General features: G+C 44.8%; 2 non-coding genes across 2 annotated transcripts; one reads left to right on the top strand and one right to left on the bottom strand.

Annotated features, from left to right (window-relative positions):
• The first annotated feature begins 2,420 nt into the window (after positions 1-2,420).
• LOC136404637 (U6 spliceosomal RNA) lies at positions 2,421-2,526 on the top strand. Its single transcript, XR_010751357.1, has one exon. It is a non-coding gene; the product is annotated as a U6 spliceosomal RNA (small nuclear RNA).
• Positions 2,527-19,394: 16,868 nt separating this feature from the next.
• LOC136404508 (U1 spliceosomal RNA) lies at positions 19,395-19,558 on the bottom strand. Its single transcript, XR_010751275.1, has one exon. It is a non-coding gene; the product is annotated as a U1 spliceosomal RNA (small nuclear RNA).
• Between the last annotated feature and the right edge of the window lie 2,953 nt (positions 19,559-22,511).

Here is a 22,511-nt window from a genome sequence, read left to right as displayed (position 1 = left end):
TATATATAAACTAATTTAATAGTAATATTAAAAATTTAATAATGGTAATAATAAAGATCCTGTTCACAAAAACTGCCAAACCTCAGAGTACCATGAAGGCAGTAGGTTTCATGCAGAATAGAAAGGACTTCCTCCTTGACTCTGAGCTGGCTATCACCCAGGTCTGTTTCATCAAACTTCCATTCCTCACATCTGTAGCCTTGAATACTCAACATGGTCTGAGGCAGAGGGAGAATAAAAACATTGTGCATAACATCTCATCTATATCTGAGACATATTTTCTCCTATGGGGAATTACCAATCTCTAATGGAGTCAAACTTTTATATTCTTAACCTCCAAAGCCAAAATTGCTGCTTAGAACTACCATATCTCAATCTGGAATATTGTTTAGATCATCTGAAGAAGATAAAATAGAGGTTCTGGCTGTGTCGCTCAGTTGGTCAGAGGGAGTTGGTAGAAGCAGTTTTTTGTTGTCATCCCATACAACAAAGTTGTGGGTTCAATCCCTGGTTAAAACACATACAAGAATCAGCCAGGCCTGGCCTGTGGTGGTGCAGTGGATAAAATGTTGACCTGGAATGCTGAGGTCACTGGTTCGAAACCCTAGGCTTGCCTGGTCAAGGCACATATGGGAGTTGATGCTTCCTGCTCCTCCCCTGCTCTCTTTCCCTTCTCTCCTCTCTAAAATTAATAAATAAAATCTTTTTTAAAAATCAACCAATAAATGCATAAATAAGTAGAACAACAAATTGATATTTCTCACTCTCCCTCTCTTTCAAATAAGTAAGTTTAAAAAATACATAGCCTGACCAGGCGGTGGCGCAATGGATAGAGCGTTGGACTGGGATGTGGAGGACCCAGGTTCGAGACCCCGAGGTCGCCAGCTTGAGCGCGGGCTCATCTGGCTTGAGCAAAAAGCTCACCAGCTTGGACCCAGGGTCGCTGGCTCAAGCAGGGGGTTGCTCGGTCTGCTGAATGCCCACGGTCAAGGCACATATGAGAGGGCAATCAATGAACAACTAAGGTGTCGCAATGAAAAACTGATGATTGATGCTTCTCATCTCTCTCCATTCCTGTCTGTCTGTCCCCCTCTCTAACTCTGTCTCTGTAAACACACATACACACACACACACACACACACACACACACATATATTTATACCTAACACTATATATTTATAATATATATACTCAACCTTGAGGATATATATTATACTCAAGGTTGAGTATTCACTGCTCACAAAAATTAGGGATATTTTATCACTTCATATTCATTTTGAAGTATCCCCTAATTTTTGTGAGCAGTATATATATATATATGGCCCATTATATGCAATGGCATTTACTTGAAGAAAAGCCTGAACCAGAATCTTAGATTCTTCAGGGCTTTCTTTGTACAGAAAGATATCACATGTTTTCTTTCATTTTATACATTAGCTAGGATTTAGGTGTTATATATACAGAGACCCTATAGTTATTTTAATTAGAGATATTTCTCATACAAAAGTTCAATCCATTTTGTTGACCCTGATCTAGAAAGTCATCTGATACCAGACTTTCCTGTTTTTCTGTCCTACTGCCCTTTGAGTTTTGTTCAGGTCCAGATGGTACAAATTAGTTCACCCTTGTGTTCATATTCCAGTTGTCAGGAAGTGGGGGAGAGGTAGAGGAGGGCATGACCCTTCCCTGTAAGGGAAGTTGTTTACATTACTTTCAGTCACATGCTATTGGTTATATCTTAACTACACGGCCATACCTCTTTGCAATGCTGCTTGGTAGAGGCGGTTTTTATTCTGGGTCAACATGAGTATAGGTGAAATTCAGGGATTCCTTCTTATAGAATGGGAGGAGAAAGACTATTAGGTTAAATAGCAATTTGCCACACCATGTGTCAGGTTAGATTTTATCACATGACAGCCAAAATGATGACACCAGGGGTTAGGGCAGTTGACACAACATGAACGAAACCTCCCATCCAGGAAAGACTATGGGAATTCTCTGTGGTCTGCTATTTCTCTGTACAGAAAAGGCAAGGGTACTTTATCTTGTTTTGATTAAATAAAGCTTAATAGACTAATCGGTTGCTGGTACCTTAGATTACAAGCCAAATTCTAGTGTTGGCATTATATCATAGAATGTCCCAAATTCCTAAAAGGAAAGAAAAGAACATTGAAAAATGGCTCTGTTTAATCAACAACATTATTAGTTATCTTAACAAATGTTGCTTCTATTAAATAAATAAAAAATATCAGAGTAATAATAAAAACTGAAAATTTCTTAGAGCAAGCTAGGCTATTTAGCAACATTCTTGCGTTTTCTGTGCCTGTATCATTTTTGCTATGTGAATGTAATCTACTTCTCTCCGCTCTGTTGAAACCCAGACCATTAGCCACAATAGTCTATTCAAAACTTAGTTTCTTGTGTTCTCTAGGCAACGCATATACTAAAATTGGAAAGATACTGAGAAGATGAGCATTGTCCCTGCACAAGGATGACAGACAAATCTCTGAAGCGTCCCATAGTAAAAAACAAACAAAAAATCTTAGTTTCTTGATGCATTCTTATACTGACTTCAGGTTAATCATGTCACATTTTGTGTTTGTGAAAACAAAACAGTTGCCAGAAGATATTTTGAATAATTGCTTTTGTCAAGTATGAGATATAACTTTTATCATAATTTTCATTACAAATACCCATACTTACTTTATTCATTTATTTTATTGATTTTTAGAGAGAAAGGAAGGGAAAGAAACATCAATTTGTTGTTGTACTTATTTATGTATTCATTAGTTGATTCTTGTATGTGCCCTGATTTGGGATTAAACTCATAACTTTGGGTATTCTGAAGATAATTTAACCAATTGAGCTACCTGGCCAGGGCCCCATACTTATTTTAAAAACACATTCAAACAACCTTTGTTTTCATATGGAATCCTAACCTCTACCAGCAAGTGAAGCATAATAATATTTCAGTTGTAGTTGTGTTTCTATTTTTATATAAATATATATAATATACTATATTATATCAGTATATATTATATAATTATATATGTATATAAATATACTATATTATCCTCATTTTAGCAAGGAGAGAGAAAGAAGGGGGGAAGAGCAGGAAGCACCAACTCTCATATGTGCCTTGACCAAGCAAGCCCAGGGTTTCAAACCAGCGACCTCAGTGTTCCAGGTCGATGCTTTATTCACTGCGCCACCACAAGTCTATTTTTATATTATTCAATAATAAAGGCTATAAGACTCCATTTTCTGTTTCACTTCTATTAAATCTCTTATAAGCTTAAAAACAAAAATTTTAATATATGCCGTGACTGGGTTCTTCTCCATATTCTGTACATACACAGCTTGTTTAGTATTACAGTCCCTTTTCTGTCTTTCCTGTATGGCCTTCTCACACACTGGAATTAGTCAATGTATTGATTTGTTTACTCTTTATTATATGTTTCCTGCACGAAAATGTGCACTCCATTATGGAGGGACCACGTCTATCTTTTGCACAGTTCCTAACATTTGCCAGGCACAGCATAGGTATATGGGGAAAATATTTTGAACAAAGAAATGTATTTGGTGCTTTCTTGCATTTATACGAGAAACCATTGCATTTAGAGCTCTCATCTTTCAGGCAATTTTCTAGCTTTGAAGGAGAGCTATTATTAAGCTCTTGCCTGGTTGTCATAGCAACTCTCTGGCCTCCAGAGCTACAGGTTATTTCTAATGGGCATATTCTGCTAGACTACCAAACACTAAGTATTTTCAATTATGGGATAATGATGCTATTATGAATCACATTTCTCATAGTACATATTTCTCTGTCTTTTATAAAGATGGTGGAGAATTAGAAAGTGAATATGTGCAAACCATTGCAAGCTAAAGGAAATAAAGCAGTAGAAACATATCTCTGTTCCCAACCCTTTCATATCCCTTCAAGTTTTTCACCTTTTCATAAGTGCTTGTGAATTTAGTTGGTTTTTCTGTCCATGTTTTTAAGGAAATTTTGAAAGTTAATTGCTATAAAACAAACTCTGAAGACCTTTGTTACAGCTTGAATATTTTGTCTTTCTTTTCCTTGCTCATTTCTTAAATTTTATGTTAAATCAACAAATGATTATAGTGTTACAAAAATTGAGATTTGCTCGAAGAAATTCACAAATCAGGTACTTCCCTTGCCCTCACATTTTAGTGGCAGGAGGTCAGAAGGGTTTTATTAAACTGGATTAGTCATCATAGAAAATTCATTATTATCAGTTCAATAAAATGGGGTGTATCTCGGCCTTTCAACTAGCCGGCTAGCTGCTGGAGATCAAGATGTTGAGCAAGGTCACTTGCTGTGCATACATCTTTAAACTCTCCCAGTTTTTCAAAGTGTAATAAATGACCTGTTTCAATGTCAGAGATGAAGAGTTCCAGCTTGTTTTCAAATGCAAACACTGCTTGTTGAAGGGATAAGACTGTATCCAGCACCTTGCATTTTCACATTGAGCTGGTTCAGATGTTCAGTCATGTCCACAAGATAGTAGAACTTCAGGAGCCACTCAGTGTTAGCTAACTCAGGATGCTCGACGTTTTTCATTTCAAGAAACGTACAGATTTCGCTCAGATAAGCCGCAAAACGGCTGAGCACCTTCTCTCTGGACAACCAATGCACATTGCTGTGCAGAAGCAGACCAGGATAATTATTCCCAACTTCATCCAGCAGTATTTTAAACTGGTAATCATTTAAAGCTCAGGCAACAATAAAGTTGACCACCAGAATGACCAGCAACATCACCTCACCAAGCTGCTCACCACACATCTGAGCACAAAGTGCCTCCTGATGTAGGATGCAGTGAAAACAGGATGAGTCTCTTTTCATGTTCACGAAAAAGCACTACAAATCCTCTGTTTTTCCCCACCATGCATGGAGTACCATCAGTACACACCAAAATAAGTTTATCCATCGGTGGATTTTTTTCTTTTTTTTTCTTTTTTTTTTTTTTTTTTTAATGTGTGTGTGTGTATTTTTCCAAAGCTAGAAACGGGGAGAGACAGTCAGACAGACTCCCACATGCGCCTGACCAGGATCCACCCGGCACGCCCACCAGGGGGCGATGCTCTGCCCCTCCGGGGCATCGCTCTGCCTCAACCAGAGCCATTCTAGCGCCGGGGCAGAGGCCAAGGAGCCATCCCCAGCGCCCGGGCCATCTTTGCTCCAATGGAGCCTCGGCTGCGGGAGGGGAAGAGAGAGACAGAGAGGAAGGAGAGGGGGAGGGGTGGAGAAGCAAATGGGCGCTTCTCCTGTGTGCCCTGGCCGGGAATTGAACCCGGGACTTCTGCACGCCAGGCCGACGCTCTACCACTGAGCCAACCGGCCAGGGCAAGGATTTTTTTCTTTAGTGAACTCGGTGAAAGACTTGAATAAATCCTCCCCTCTTGTTGACTCTTTCATAGGCAAAACAGCAAGACTTTTCTCGCGTAGTGTGTCACCCACGGCATACCTTGCAATCACGCTGAACTGGGATAAATGGCTTATGTCTCTTGACTTATCCAAAGCGAGAGAAAAGAATGGTGCTGCATTTATGTCCTTCACTTGTGTTGCCTCAATTTGATTTGCCATCATGATGGTACAATCGTGAATAGTTCTTGCCAACAGAAGCATGTCTTTTATTCGTTTGATTATCTTGTCTTTATCTGAAAAGTCATCAAAAAATTCATTGGCCACATCAAGCATGAATGTTTTTACTCCACATCGGTGAATGGCTTTCTGTTTCTCACAATTGCTAAAACACCAGCAAAGCTAGCCGAATTCCAGTCACCTTGTTGGGTCCAAACACGGAGTTGCTGCTGACTAGCTTGCGTTCTGCACAGTAGCTCTTGACATGCTTTCTTCCTGCTGTCCCCCACTGGATATTTCGATGCAAATGTAGTATGGCCTGTATCAAAGTGTCACTTTATATTTGACTGTTTCATTGAGGCAATTTTATCATTGCATATTAGATACACTGCAGAACCTGTTCTCTTCACAAAGGCAAATTCCTCTGTTCATTCCTGCTGAAAAGTACGATACTCCTCATCTTTTTTTTCTTTTAGCCATCTTCTTCGTCAAAAGGGTTTCTGCAATTAGCTAGCTGACTACTTGATTAAAAGGAGGGAAGTTTATTTCCTGACCTCACAACAACCCATGTACATTAGGCATTATCCAATAAAAATTTGGTGTTGTCCAGGAGGACAGCTGTGATTGGCTTCAGCCACCCGCAACCATGAACATAAGCGGTAGGAAATGAATGGATTGTAATACATGAGAATGTTTTATTTTTTTATTTTTATTTTTTGCATTTCTCTGAAGCTGGGAACGGGGAGAGATAGTTAGACAGATTCCGCATGTGCCTGACCGGGATCCACCCGGCATGCCCACCAGGGGGCGACGCTCTGCCCACCAGGGGGCGATGCTCTGCCCATCCGGGGCATCGCTCTGTTGCTACCAGAGCCACTCTAGCACCTGGGGCAGAGGCCACAGAGCCATCCCCAGCGCCTGGGCCATCTTTGCTCCCATGGAGCCTCGGCTGCGGGAGGGGAAGAGAAAGACAGAGAGGAAGGAGAGGGGGAGGGGTGGAGAAGCAGATGGGCACCTCTCCTGTGTGTCCTGGCCAGGAATCAAACCTGGAACTTCTGCACGCCAGGCCGACACTCTACCACTGAGCCAACCAGCCAGGGCCAAGAATGTTTTATATTTTTAATGTTATTTTTTTTTATTAAAGATTTGTCTGTGAGCCAGATGCAGTCATCAAAAGAGCCACATCTGGCTCGCGAGCCATAAGTTCCCGCCGACCCCTGCTCTATCCACTGCACCACCAACTGGTCAAGCAAGTTGTCTTTTTATTGTTAAGTTTTAAAAATTCTTTATAGATTTTGGATACTGCTGTCTTATCAGATATATGATTTGCAAATATTTTATACCATTCTTTGCATCATGGGCTGAATTGTGTCCCCCCAAATTTATATGTTGAATCCCTTAACTGCCCTTCCAGTATCTCGTTTTATGTCTGAATTTTTAAGATAGGGCCTTGAAAGAAGTAATTAAGTGAGAATGAGGCACCCTAGTGAGACAGCTAGTAAGCTAGGACAACTAGAATAGGGAAACTGAGACAGATAGTAAAATGACCAAGCATTTTACAGCCATCTAGTAAATCGCAAAATCCTATCTCCTCTAACCAAGGACACTTAAGAATAAAGAGTTTACACTTCTTCTCCCCAACCAGAGGGTGAATAACTTAAATCATCCCACTCAGGGAGATACCCGTAGATAGCAGAAATTCAATCAGTGCCATTTGTGCCACCACACCCAAGGACAGATGAAGTCAGGAAGATGAATCTCATTTTGATTCATTAGCATAAAGCCGATGAATATTCTATTGAGATCCTCCTCTAAGACCTCCCCTAAACTCCCAGCCTTTAGAACCCTGAAGATGAGAGACCCAGTACACTGCTCTCCTTTCCTGGCACAATGGAGCACACGCATGTCTTCCCTTTCTCCTCTTCTCCCCACAGGCACATTACCTTTGCCTCTCTTTTCTATGCTCCAAGGGCCCTTCTTTTGTCTCTGTAACTTGTTTCCTGAGCCCTTTTCTTCTCCTGCTCACTTTTAATTTTTTTCCCCTTTTTTTAGCTTTTGTTTATTTATTTTAGTGAAGAGAGAGAAGAAGGGAGGAGCAAGAAGCATTAACTCCTGTATGTGCCATGACCAGGCAAGCCCAGGGTTTTAAACCAGCAACCTCAGCGTTCCAGGTTGATTTTTTTATCCACTGGTCAGGCTACTGGTGGAATTTTTTAAATAAACTTTCTCTTACAATTTGAGTTCTTGACTCTGAATAATATCTTTGCCGAATTTAGAACCAAGGTCCAGGCCCTGGCCAGGTAGCTCAGTTGGTTAGAGCATTATCCCGACATGCTGAGTTTGTAAGTTTTATCCCAAGTCAGGTCACTTATAAGAAACAACCAATGGTTGTTTGTATAAATATGAATGTATAAATCTATAAATATGTGAAGCAACAAATTGATGTTTCTGTTTCTTTCTCTCTCTAATTGAAAAGAAAATAACCAAAGTCCATAATACAATATACATCATCTGTATATTGTATTATGTGTTCTCCACTGCAAGTCAAGTCTCCTTCCATCACCATTTATTCTCCCTATATCCTATACTTTCTGTACTATAGAAAAATAGGAAGCAGTGCACTCTCCCTCTCAGGAGTATGCACATGCCTTTCTCTTTCCCCTCATTTTCTCCCTCTTCTTCCCCCACAGGCATGCAATTCCTAAGCTCTAAGGAACCCCATGAAACTTGATACCAGGGGAGGAATGGGCAAGAGCAGCTCATTCTGGGCTAAGACCCTGAACTCGTCTCCAAAGCCTCATTTTCTCTGACTTCCCAGTGAACCAAAGCAGCCCCTCCTAGGTTTTCCTGCGCTTTCTTTATCCTAAACCCTTCTTTTTTTTTTTTTTTAATTTTTCCAAAGCTGGAAACGGAGAGAGACAGTCAGACAGACTCTCGCATGCGCCCGACCGGGATCCACCTGGCACGCCCACTAGGGGGCGACGCTCTGCCCACCAGGGGGCGATGCTCTGCCCCTCCAGGGCGTCGCTCTGCTGTGACCAGAGCCACTCTAGCGCCTGGGGCAGAGGCCAAGGAGCCATCCCCAGCGCCCGGGCCAGCCTCGCTCCAATGGAGCCCTGGCTGCAGGAGGGGAAGAGAGACGCAGAGAGGAAGGAGGGGGGGGGCGGAGAAGCAAATGGGCGCCTCTCCTATGTGCCCCGGCTGGGAATTGAACCTGGGTCCCCCGCACGCCAGGCCGACGCTCTACCGCTGAGCCAACTGGCCAGGGCCCTAAACCCTTCTTTGTTTCACTCTCTCCAGCTTTAATAAATGTACTCTCATAAAAAAGTGGAGCATTTGAGATCTTGCTCCCCACGATATGTCAGTTTTGCTCAAATAAACTCATATAAATTCTTTAATGAATGAAAGAAAGAAAAGAAACAGAGTGTTGGGCAAACAAGTGTGTTAGGCTTGCTCACTTGCACTTTGCCTGATTGGTGCATGAGCACAGAGCAGCACCCTGTGTGTATAGTCTATGTAAGGCTGCAGGTGCTTCCCCTCAGGGCAAAAGATTGTAGATTGCAGAATGCTTGCCGCCATTAGGAGGGGCCATTGTTTGCTTTTGTTTGCCAGAGAAAAGGTTTTCCCCTTTGGCCTGTTTGCCCATCAGCTCTGAGAGAGAGAAGCCATTTTCCCTGCCTGCTTACTCATCCCTTGTTGTGAAACTAATAAATGGAAGGGCCCACCATTTTCCGGCTCCACAGTTCCTTTACAGTCTCCCCAAATTCAATGTGAAACTGTATGGCCACAGCCACTGGCCCTAGGCAAATGTAGGAAGGAAAAAAGGAAGGAAAGAACGAAGGAAGGAAGGAAGGAAGGAAGGAAGGAAGGAAGGAAGGAAGGAAGGAAGGGAGGGAGGGAGGGAGGGAGGGAGGGAGGGAGGGAGGGAGGGAGGGAGGGAGGGAGGGAGGGAGGGAAGGAAGGAAGGAAGGAAGGAAGGAAGGAAGGAAGGAAGGAAGGAAGGAAGGAAGGGGGGAGGAAGAGAGAAAGAAAGAAAGGAAGGAAGGAAGGAAGGAAGGAAGGAAGGAAGGAAGGAAGGAAGGAAGGAAGGAAGGAAGGAAGGAAGGGAAAAAAGAAACGAAAACCCAAGAAACAAAACAAAGAACTGAGGTCCAGCCTGACCAGGCAGTTGTGCAGTGGATAGAGCATTTGACTGGGTGTAAAGCCAGTAGGCAGGGCCGCCATCACAGCAGCCCGGCTCATGCAGGTTCGCATTGGATTTGGACAATCGGTAAAGAAACAACGGAGCCAAAAACTGGTGGGCCACAGTCTTTAATCCTAGCTTGCATCTGGCGGGCAAGTGAAAAACACACACTGGGCTCCAAAACCCACTCACATTCAGTGCTCACAAAGCTACTGACTTATCCAAGCTTCCTAGAATCAAAGGTTTCTAGCTCACCAGACTTATTCTCCTCTGTTCCCCATCTCCTTCCTTCTCCCTGCACAAACTCTGCACTAACTGGCTTCTCACTCAACACTCCGCCATCTTGGCTGCTTCTTCTGGCCTCCTCCACGTGGCCTTTCTCTGCTCTCTGCTGTGATCTCTCTGCTCTCTCATGCTAATCATCCCAGGAACCAAGAGAGCAAGCTCCCGTTCTGCCCCCATTTTATAGTGTAGATTCAAAACCTTTAATCCAATATACAAAATAGGGAAGTCTCTAATACAAAGTCACTTCTCTGAGGCATGATTGGATTGTACCGCCCCACATCAAAAAGGGTGGGAAAGGCTTAATCCCAAAACCAAGCCCCAGGCTACAACGATCCTGCCTGCCCACAGCCTGCCCCCAACACACATTAATATCACCTGGGCGATGGCCTCCACATGAGCAGCGCCATCTTTAACAAAGTGAGCATAATACATTTTATCTGCCCAACACTGGGACACAGAGGACCCAGGCTTGAAACCCTGAGGTTGCCAGCTTGAGCACAGGCTTATCCGGCTTGAACATAGGTTTACCAGAATAAGCATGGGATTATAAACATGACCCCATGGTCACTGGCTTGCGCCCAAAGTTCACTGGCTTGGGTCGCTGGTTTGAACCCAAGTTTGCTGGCATGAGCAAGGGGTCACTCACTCTGCTGTAGCCCCTTGGTCAGGCACATAAGAAAAACAATCAATGAAACTAAGGTGCCACTACAAAGAATTGATGCTTCTCAACTCTCTCCCTTCCTGTCTGTCTGTTCCTATCTATACCTCTCTCTGTCTCTTTCTGTCTCTGTCACACAAAAAAAACAACCAATGTACAACTTCACCAGTAACAACTGATGCCATTTTGCCAACATTACCAGTAACACTAGGATGGGCCTAATCTAATCATGTCTGTACAGAGAGGAAAGGCCATTTTAAGATACATTAAGATGGTGGCCATCTGCAAGCCAAGGAGAGGAGCCTCAGAAGGAAGCAAACTGGCCAGCAGCTTTATCTTGGACTTCTAGCCTCCAGGAACTATGAGAAAATAAATTTCTGTTATTTAGGCTGTTGGGGAAAGAAGTGTATTTAGGTTTGTTCACTTGTATTTTGCATTGTACTGGGGCAGTGCCGTGTGTGTAGTCCAGGGGTAGTCAACCTTTTTATAACTATCACCTACTTTTGTATCTCTATTAGTAGTAAAATTTTCTAACCACCCACCGGTTCCACAGTAATGGTGATTTATAAAGTAGGGAAGTAACTTTACTTTATAAAATTTATAAAGCAGAGTTACAGCAAGTTAAAGCATATAATAATAATTACTTACCAAGTACTTTATGTCGGATTTTTCCTAAGTTTGGCAGAATATATTTTTTTTTTACAGGGACAGAGAGAGAGTCAGAGGGTGGGATAGAAAGGGATAGACAGACAGACAGGAACAAAGAGAGATGAGAAGCATCAATCATCAGTTTTTTGTTGCGATACCTTAGTTGTTCGTTGATTGCTTTCTCATATGTGCCTTGACCGTGGGCCTTCAGCAGATTGAGTAACTCCTTGCTCGAGCCAGCGACCTTGGGTCCAAGCTGGTAAGCTTTTTTGCTCAAGCCAGTTGAGCCCACGCTCAAGCTGGTGACCTCAAGGTCTCGAGCCTGGGTCCTCCACATCCCAGTCCGACGCTCTATCCACTGTGCCACCGTCTGGTCAGGCATGAATAAATTTTCATAAAACAACTTACTATAGTTAAATCTATCTTTTTATTTATACTTTGGTTGCCCCACTACTGCCCACTATGAAAGCTGGAATGCCCACTAGAGGGCGGTAGGGACCAGGTTGACTACCACTGGTGTAGGCTGCGGGTGCTTGCTCTCAGGGCAGCAGATTGCAAATGGCGGATTGCCTGCCCACTTGGGAGGGGCATTTGTTTGCTATTGTTTTCTGGAGAAGGGTTTTCCCCCCCAGCCTGTTTGGCTGGAGAGTCCAGAAAAATAGAGATAGGGAGTGCTGGGGGGCTTGGGAGCCCTGTCTTCGCAGCCTGTTTTGCTGAAGAGTGCTGAGGCTGGTGGGAGCCTGTGAGTCTGGGTTGTGAGTCCAGAGAGGGTCGGGGCTTTGGGGAGCTCTGAGTGAGGGGGAAGTGGTCTTCCCTGACTGTTTGCTCATCCACCGTTAGGAGACTATAATAAACGAAGTGGCCCACCACTTTCTGGCTCCACAGTTCCTTTACCGTCTGCCCGAATCCAGTGGGAACCTGCCTGGCCACGGCCATGGCCCCTGGCCTTACCTAGGCCATTCTGGGTGTAGTAGTTTGCTGTGGCAGCAGACTTCAGTATTGGAAATGGGTTTTATTGTTTCAAATATCTAAAAATGTTGGTGGTGGCAAGAACAAAAAATGGTACCACATGTTAGAACAGTGGGGACAGACCGAACCTTGCTTGATTCAGCAATGTTGGTCAAATAAGTTTGTAAATATGATATATATGTTTGTTCACTTACAGTTTGCATTGGGTGTGGGGGACAGGCTGTAAGCAGGCAGGGTTGTTATAGCCTTAGTTTTAAAACTAAGCCTTTCCCACCCTAAGTGACTTTGTATCAGAGACGTCCTTGTTTGTATATTGGATTAAAGATTTTGATTTCTACACTATAAAATGGGGCAGAGGAGCCTATGCTGGAGAAAAGCAGAGAAAGGCCACGTGGAGGAGAGGAGAAGCAGCCAAGATGGTGAAGTGCTGAAGGAGAAGCCAGTTTGTGCAGAGAGAAGAAGATGGGGAACAGAGGTGAATAAGGCTGGTGAGGTAGAAATCTTTGATTCTAGAAAACTCGGATAAGTCAGTGGCCTTGGGAGTCCTGAATGGAAAAGGAAGTGCTTTCCCACTGTGTGTATTTCTTGCACGCCAGGTGCGAGCTAGGATTAAAGCTAATGGCCCACCAGTTCTTGGCTCCGTTGTTTCATTACCATTTGTCCAAATCAAATGCAAACCTGCATGAGCCAGGCGGCTGTGTTGGTGGCTGCGGCTACTGGTCTTACAAGCAACTTCAGTACGTACTTGAATTTTGGCTAGGAAAGAATTCAGTGCTAAGAGGCAAAATAGTAGAAAATCTATTTAGAAAGTCACAGAGGTAAAATAAATGGGCTTGCTCTGGCTGAATTGCTTGGTTGGTTAGAGCATCATCCCTAAGCACAGAGGTTGCCAGTTTGATCCCTGGTCAGGGTACATACAGGAACAGATCAATGTTCTTGTTGCTCTCTCCCTCCCTCTCTCTCTCTAAAATCAATAAATGAAAAAAAGAAAGAAAGAAAGAAATAGGCTTTAAGAAACAAGTTACAAAGGCAGAAGAAGGGGAGCTTAGGAGAAAGAGAAATGCCCCTGTGAGGAAGTGGGAAGGTGAGAGGAAAGCCATGGGTGTGCTTGCCAGGACTGAGAGGGCTGGGTCCTCTGTCCTATGGACTTTTTTTTTTTCATTAGTTTTTTGTTGCGACACCTTAGTTGTTCATTGATTGTTTTCTCATATGTGCCTTGACCGTGGGGCTATAACAGACCAAGTAACCCCTTGCTCAAGCCAGTGACCTTGGGTCTAAGCTGGTGAGCTTTGTTCAAACCAGATGAGCCCGCGCTCAAGCTGGAGACCTCAGGGTCTCGAATCTGCGTCCTCCACATTCCAGTCCGATGCTCTATCCACTGCACCACCGCCTGGTTAGGCTGTCCTATGGGCTTTTAAGGGTGGATATTTTAGAGGAGTTCCCAGGGGAGGATACCAATTGGCTATTCATCAACTCTCCAGGTGTGTCCTTTTGGGGGTTATTGTCTGCACTGAATGGTTGACACTAAGGCAGGGGGACTTAATAAATGCAGCTGGTCCTGAAGTCAGCTGTGGAGTCACTTGTCTGGTTTTGCTGCTTTTCTGGGCTTGGAGCTGAAACACAACTGAGGCCTGGCCTATCATTCTTGATTTGGTGACCTCCTATACCTGACCCATTGTTCTGTCTCTGCTCTTGTCTGTTTAACTGCCTACCAAAGAACCGGGTAATGAGTAGAGGCTGGAAGAATTTTGAGGCACATGTTAGATAATGCCTAGATTGCATTGAGGAGACCATTAACGAAATACAGACATTAAAGGTGCTGCTGCTGAGGCCTCAGATGGAAATAAAGAACATGTTCTTGGACACTGGAGAAAAGATGACCCTTGTTATAAAGTGACAAAGAACTTAGCCAAGTTATGTTCTAGATTTTTGTGAAAAGTAGAATTTGTGAGTGATGAATTGAGATATTTAGCAAACACTTTGATTTCTAAACAAAGTGTTCACAAGATGTGACATAGTTTCTTCTTGTTGCTTATAGTAAAATGTGAAATCAGAGAGATTAATTGAGGTAAGAAATGTTTTTTAAAAAAAGAACTCAAACTGGGAGATTTGGAAAATTCTCAGCTTATTCTTATTGGGGAGAAAAAGTGTGTTCTAGAGAGAACATCAAGGGTATAGCTACAAAATCACTTAATAAGAGATTATGGATGTGGCCCATGAATCTAATCAGCCATTTCAGCAGAAGCCAAGAATAGAGATGAGGTTATACCATCATCTATACCATCATCAATTGCCAGTTTGGCCTAAAAGAAATAGATATTTGAGAAAACAAAGAAAGGCTGTTGGACCCCTGGGATTCTATAGGAAGAAACAACAAAGCTATCCTCTAGCTGTGAGCAGGCCTTATCCTTCAAGAAAAGAAGAGAGTGACTCAGAGATGTGAGGGGCTGTTGCTCCCATCACAAGCCCACAGAGCATGGCCCTCGAGGTAAAGCTGTTCCTTGGTTCAGCAAGCCGGCCACTCAGGGCCTCAGGGGTGGAGCTTCCTTTCAAGGTGAAGAGAAAAGGGCTGCCACCATAGTGGGCCTGAGGACAGAGTACCATGACAAAGAATATTATTTTCCAGCCTTAAAATCAGTGGTGGGATTCATCCAGTTCACACCAATTCAGCAGAACCAATACCTAATGTTTTGTTGAGTTCGGCAAGCCAGTTGTTAAAATGGCACTTGTAATCAGGGTTCTCTCTAAGGTGGGCACCTGGGCAGCCGCCCAATGTGAAAATCACAAATTTACATTCCTTACTCTTTTTTAATGTTCATCTGCGCAACAGTGTGTTCTAAGCAAACATAGTAATGTTCATTTCATCCATAGGTGAAAAAAATGGCAAGTGAAGATGCCAATCAAGAAGCAATATGGAGGCCCTGGCCGGTTGGCTCAGTGGTAGAGCGTCGGCATGGCGTGCAGAAGTCCCGGGTTCGATTCCCGGCCAGGGCACACAGGAGAAGTGCCCATCTGCTTCTCCACCCCTCCCCCTCTCCTTCCTCTCTGTCTCTCTCTTCCCCTCCTGCAGCCGAGGCTCCATTGGAGCAAAGATGGCCAGGGTGCTGGGGATGGCTCCTTGGCCTCTGCCCCAGGTGCTAGAGAGGCTCTGGTCGTGACAGAGTGATGCCCCGGAGGAGCAGAGCATCGCCCCCTGGTGGGCAGAGTGTCGCCCCCTGGTGGGCGTGCCGGGTGGATCCCGGTCGGGCGCATGCGGGAGTCTGTCTGACTGTCTCTCCCCGTTTCTAGCTTCAGAAAACTACAAAAAAAAAAGAAGAAGAAGAAGCAATATGGCCTGACCAGGTGGTAGTGCAGTGGATAGAGAATCAAACTGAAATGCTGAAGGATCCAGGTTCGAGACCCTGAGGTCGCCAGCTTGAGCTCGGGCTCATCTGGTTTGAGCAAAAGCTCACCAGCTTGGACCCAAGGTCGCTGGCTCGAGCAAGGGGTTACTTGGTCTGCTGAAGGCCCATGGTCAAGGCACATATGAGAAAGCAATCAATGAACAACTAAGGTGTCGCAACGAAAAACTAATGATTGATGCTTCTCCTCTCTTGGTTCCTGTCTATCTGTCCTTGTCTATCCCTCTCTCTGTCTCTGTTAAAGAAAGAAAGAAAAAAAAAAAGAAGCAATATGGAAATATCTCAAATAACAGTTCTATTGTTTTTTATCAGGTATTATTTGATATTTTTTCATTAATATTTTAAAACTTATAACATAATCTAGTCTTGTGTACCTCTTTTATTCTTACTTAAGTATTAAATGTGTGAAATAATACACTAACTTTTGGTATATTTTTTTTTATACTAAAAATAGTCATTAGGTTAGAGAACTGGTTGGTAAATTATTCGAATTTTACTACTGCTTATGTAGCAGGAAGCGACCTGACAGAGGATAGACACTCATATAACTTAATCAATAAAGGAAAGAGAATTTAATTTTTTTTATTTATTCATTTTAGAGAGGAGAGAGAGAGAGAGAGAGAAGGGGGGAGGAGCAGGAAGCATCAACTCCCATATGTGCCTTGACCAGACAAGTGCAGGTTTTGAACCGGCGACCTCAGCATTCCAGGTCGATGTTTTATCCACTGCGCCACCACAGGTCAGGTAAGGAAGGAGAATTTATTCAAGCCAGCGGCACATGTGAGATTGTAGCTCCAAAACATGGGCTCCCCGAAGTTGACTTTCTTACAGGTTATATACCTTGTATCTAAGCAATGTGCAGGTGATTTCTTTGTTTAAGGTTTCCCAGGACTCAAGGAGAGGGGAGGGAGAGTTTCGGTGGGGTAAGCAAGGGGAAGGGATTTCCAGATCACTGGTCGTAGTTACATACAGATCCTCTATCATGTTCCTTATGCTGCTCATTAATAATGGCAACAAACACAGACCTATTAAACAAATTTCTAGGAGTAGTAAGACTACTCCTATTAGCATTTTAAACCCACCAAAGGCTACTGGGATTCCATCTGTGCCAAACTTGCATGGGCACGTGTGCCAGTTTTGTCATCGTCTTGTCCAGGTCCTCAGCTGCCTGGCCCTGGTCATCTATTTGCAGGTAAGATTGAATTTCCCACACACTCCTCCTTCTGCTGCTAACAGATAATCTATTGCCAATCTGCTTTGGTAAATGGTGTTTCTCATCTGAGTTTTCTGATATGCAAGAAGGGCCCTCCTAGTCTCATTGATAATATTTCCAAAACTGCCTGCAATCAGATAATCTGGTTTAACATGTAAATGGGGATGCAGTACCCCCAAGATCCATCCTCTGCCCAGGTGGCAGGTCCATAGTATTGGATTATCCACTCTGAGGGCCACTCATCATCTTTCTAGTCTCCTATCTGGAGTTCTCTTTTTACCTGTTGTAAGGGCTGGGGAGCTGGGGAGCCAAGCAGTTCCCGTTACCAGAGGCAAGAGGAAAAAGGAGGGCTTTATCATACCTATTACACAGCTTTCTTCCCAATTCATGGGGAGACGGGTATAAGCCCTATTTCCACAGATCCAGTAAAGTCCACGTGGTGCTCTCCAGTCTCTGGCCCTGCCTGGGTCCCGCCAGGCTCTAGTTAGCTCAGGGAACCTGGCCAACGGATTTCTCTCCATCTGGTTTCCCCACCGCACACTCTGCTTGGAGGTGGCATTATAATACAGTTGCCCAAGGCAAGTCAGTTCCCCGACTGATTCAGTCAGATCTCCTCCTCCTCTGGCTAATGTACTGCCCTATGATAGCGTGTTTTAAAATCTATTGGCTGTCCTCAGAGGTGTGGGGGTTCGTTACATTTGGCCTCGCCTCTGTGGGAACTAGTTCCTTAGCTTCCCACAGCCATCTGTCCCCTGTTAGAGTTCCCCCACATACATAGAAGAGTGATATTTAGGGAATGGGCTATTCCCTCAGCCATCCTGAGGAACAAGTTTTTAGTTGTTGGCAGGAGTGGTGGTAGGCATCTAATTGCTTCTTCATAAAAGCACTTATATACTTGGGAGGCTCGAACCAGGTGGTTCTGTATCTGGCCCTGGATGAAGAGTTTTAAAATCTTGGGCCAGCTCCAGTAATGCCAAGGGTTAATACCTCATTTTTCCTCCAGCGAGGATCCAGAGGATTGGTTATAACTAGCTCTAAGGGATTGCACCATGGCTAGTACAATTTGACAGGGCTGTTCCTTTCTCAGGTATACTTCCCTCTTCTTGGAACTATCCTTTTCCCAGGTTGCCCATAAAACACATGACCAATATACACAGCTGGTTTCACAGGTGAAACTTTGTGAGCATATATACTTTTCTTCTACCCTGTAGCTTCTCTCCCAGTGGAGAGACTGCAGGTGTGTCCTTCACCCCATGTCGCCTGGCTTATGGCTGCACATGCATCAAAACCCAGTGTGACTTGTCTGGGGTTTCCTTTAACTTTGGTCTGGGCTATTGTTGGTCCTTCTACCCATTTCCCCCATCCTCCTGCTGCTATTTTTATTTCAAATATTGTTGTAGGAGGATCTGTAGGATCATAACAGACATAGGGCTGGTTGTCCCCTGGGTCACACACTGAATATTGAATCTGATTACAGGTACAGGTTCCTCTCTGAGTTCCCTCACACTCATAGAAGCCATAGGTACAGGTCCCTCTCTGAGTCCCTCACACTCATAGAAGCCACAGGTACAGGTCCCTCTCTGAGTTCCCTCACACTCATAGAAGCCATAGGTACAGGTCCCTCTCTGAGTTCCCTCACACTCATAGAAGCCATAGGTACAGGTCCCTCTCTGAGTCCCTCACACTCATAGAAGCCATAGGTACAGGTCCCTCTCTGAGTCCCTCACACTCATAGAAGCCATAGGTACAGGTCCCTCTCTGAGTCCCCTCACACTCATAGAAGCCATAGGTACAGGTCCCTCTCTGAGTCCCCTCACACTCATAGAAGCCACAGGTACAGGTCCCTCTCTGAGTTCCTCACACTCATAGAAGCCATAGGTACAGGTCCCTCTCTGAGTTCCCTCACACTCATAGAAGCCATAGGTACAGGTCCCTCTCTGAGTCCCTCACACTCATAGAAGCCATAGGTACAGGTCCCTTTCTGAGTTCCCTCACACTCATAGAAGCCACAGAAAAGCAAGGTGCTGGAGACCTTTTGGCCTTCCTTGGTGACATGGATACACAGTTCACAGTCCTCTGCCCTAGTTCTCCTCCCTCCCCAGAGTCCAATTATAAGGAGCCCCACGGCAAGGTTCCTCGGGCTTTGGTTATAAGTGAACCAGCCAGCTCCCGGTTTGTGGCTGGAGCAGGGCATGCTGCCCTTCTCAGGATCAATTTACAAGGGTTGGCAGGGTCAGTCTCTGCTGTCCATGAAGGTGTCTCTGCTGGGGCCACAGGCTTCAGCTGGCTGTGGTGAATCCAGGCAAGTATGCCTTCTACTTTGGCAGCAGTGGGAGTGATCAGGATCGCGAGGTAGGGTCCCTTCCACCTGAGTCGGAGGGGAGCTGGATTTCTTATATATATTTTTTGTTTGTTTTTTGTTTTTTTTTTGTTTTAATTTTGTGCGAACGCAGTCCCCCACTACCACAAATTATGCATTCAAGTTTCCCACATTTGGGGAAATCGCAGGGGTCAGCACATCCGGAGTGCAATGGATAAGCCTCACCCTGGGAAAACCACCTTCGTGATCATGGTATCTCCCCTGCCAGGTAAGTATGGGGGGAGCTGGATTTCAATCCTTGACCTACACCTGTTTTCCTGGGAAAAAAGAATGGACACGGGCAAACAGACGGGTCAGAGCCCTGTCTAGCACCCACCTGGATATGGTACCGGCCACCTTTGCCTAAAGCATTTATTTGCCTATGTAGTTCTGTTTCTCCTAATTCTTGGGGAGTCCCTGGCAAGCTATGTAATATTGGGAGAAGGCCTATGGTATAATACCTCATAAGGTGAATACCCAGTGTTCTTGGAGGGAGTGCATCAAACCTTAAACAATACTAGAGGCAAAGCTTGTATCCATTTAAGACCTGTTTCCTGGCATAATTTGCTAAGCCCTAACTTCAGAGTCCTGTTCATGCGTTCCATCTTTCCCGAATTCTGAGGTCCGTGTGAAGCTTCCAGGTGATGTCCAACGCTTGAGCGATTCCTTGTACTACCTTAGCCACAAAGGCCGGGCCCTTGTCGGAGCTTATCTGAAGTGGCAGTCCAAACCTTGTAATTCCTTCTCTGAGCAATGCCCTTGTTACTTCTCTAGCCTTTTCAGTCCGAGTGAGGTAGGCTTCTACCCATCCTGAGTAGGTGCACACTAACACTGACAGGAACTGGTAACCTTGACTCAGGCATCTTGGTGAAGTCCACCTGTAGATCCTCAAAGAGGGATGCCCTGTAGGACTGAATACTGGGGGTACTGAAGGTTCCTGTTTTGCATTATTCTGACAGCAGGTTGAGCAGCGTAGGCTGACTTTCTTGGCTAGAGTTGCCAAGAGAGGGATATAGAAATATCTCCCTAGCAGTGTTTCTGTCTTTCCTTGTCCCAGATGGGTGGCAGCATGCAAAGCCTGGACTACTGCTGTCCCCAACAGGTGAGGAACAGCTCCACCATCTGGCAGTTGCAGCCAGCCAGCCTCTAATTCTTTGGCCCCTTCTTTCTCTGTTCACCTTTTCTCTCCCTTGGAATATCTGAGTGCAAGTTCTGGGGCCCATGGGATGAGAGGGGCTATAGTACCCTTGTCGTGGGGCAGGGTAGAAGTCCTGTTTGCCTCTCATCTGCTCTGGAACTTCCCTGGGCTTCTACCGTTCCTCCCTTCTGGTGTCCTTAGCAGTGGGTCACTGCTACTTGTTTTGGCTTCCAGACAGCTTCCAGCAGCTGGAAAATTTCTCCTGGATATTTAAGTTCTTTGCCGCCAGCAGTTAAGAGTCCTCTCTCTTTGTAAATTGCCCCATGCACTTGGAGAATGAGAAAGGCAAAACAGGAATCTGTAAAGATATTCACTCTTTTTCTTTCACTGAGCTCTAAGGCTCGAGTCAGGGCAATCAGTTCTCCCCACTGAGCAGAAGTACCTTGGGGTAGAGGCTGTGCCTCTATAGTCTCTGTTAGAGTCACTACTGCATGTGGCACCTGCATTTTTAGGTCTTGTCCTAAAGTTAGTTTGTCTGCCTCTTGCACCAGCATGGCAGTGGCTGCTAGGGCTCTTAAGTATGGTGGCTTACCCTTTGCAACTCCATCTAGTTGCCTGGAGAGGTAAGCAAGCTACCGGTCTAGGCCATGACTCCAAATCCTGGGTTAATACACCCACTGCAGTCTTGCTTCTCTCTGAGACATACAGCACAAAAGGTTTTGCTAGTTTAGGAAGACCTAGCGCTGGGACAACTTGTAATTCCTTTTTAAGAGTCTGAAAGGCACAGTCCTGTTCTGGCCCCCAGTCCATGGGCTCCTTTTCTCCCCACTTTGTGACTTCATAGAGGGGTGTGGCAAGTACTGCAAAGTTGGGGATCCACAAACTGCAGAATCCTACTGCACCCAGGAACTAACTAGTCTCCTCATGGTGGGGACTGGGATGTTCTTAATAACCTGTTTTCATTCTACCCCTAGCCTCCTTTCCCCCTGTTTGAGAATAAATCCCAAGTATTTTACTTGCCTTTGGCAGACCTGGGCCTTCTTCTTTGAGACCTTGTACCCATTCTTCTCTAGATGATGGAGAAGCTCGTCTGTTTTTTTGAGCACATCCTTGGAGTCTCATGACCTAGCAACAGGTCATGTATGTACTGAAGGAGGACACACTCCATGTCCTGTGGTGGAAACCTCTGGAGTTTCCGAGCAAACACCTCCCTAAAGATGGTAGGGGAGTTCTTAAACCATTGCGGGAGCCTAGTCCAGGTGTACTGCACCTTTGCCTCATAGCCAAGTCCTCCCATTGGAAGGCGAATAGCTTCCAGCTTTCAGGAGCCAGTCTTATACTAAAGAAGGCATCTTTTAAGTCCAAAGCAAGTGAACCATGAGACTTGAGCAGGGAGGATGCTTAAGAGTGTTTAAGGATTTGGTACTATTGGGTGCAGAGTCATTGCTGCCTCATTTACAACCCTCAAGTCCTATACTGGCCAATAATCATTGGTCCATGGTTTTCTGACATGGAGCAAAGGAGTATTCCAGGGTAACTGGTACATGATAATAGTGCCATGCTCATTGAGCCTTTGGAAATGCACCTAGATTCCTTCCAGGATCCCCTAGGAATCGGGTATTGTTTCTGGCTGACAGGCAGTGCCCCAGGTTTTAACTCTTACATGCACTGGCACTTGGTTTATTGCCTGCCCAGATGCAGTAGCAAAAATCCTCTACTCCTCCTCTCTGGGACCAGAGTTAGAACAAGCCTAGGGTTAGGCACCTGTTGTAACCTCCCAGCTAGAGGAGGAGAGCCCGGGCCTGATTCTGGCGATGCAGTGGGAGTCACCTCAGGCTCGGGCTCCGGCTCGGGCTCGGGTGAGCTTATGCTGGGACCTGATAAATCTGGCGATGACGGGCCTGAGTCAGAGGCAGTCTCTGGGGTGGACAGGGAGTCAGGTATGGATGGGTAGAGCCTTGCTGGCATGTAAGGTGGAAGAGCCAGAGTTTCTGCTTCTTCTGGGTCACTAAGGGTTAAATTTCTGGCTTTGGTTGCTATAGCGACTCTCTG

Source organism: Saccopteryx leptura, chromosome 4 (assembly GCF_036850995.1).
Source record: "Saccopteryx leptura isolate mSacLep1 chromosome 4, mSacLep1_pri_phased_curated, whole genome shotgun sequence".
Classification (NCBI taxonomy): domain Eukaryota; kingdom Metazoa; phylum Chordata; class Mammalia; order Chiroptera; family Emballonuridae; genus Saccopteryx; species Saccopteryx leptura.
The sequence above is the reverse complement of the archived record's forward strand: the minus strand, read 5'-3'. Positions and strand labels throughout refer to the sequence as shown.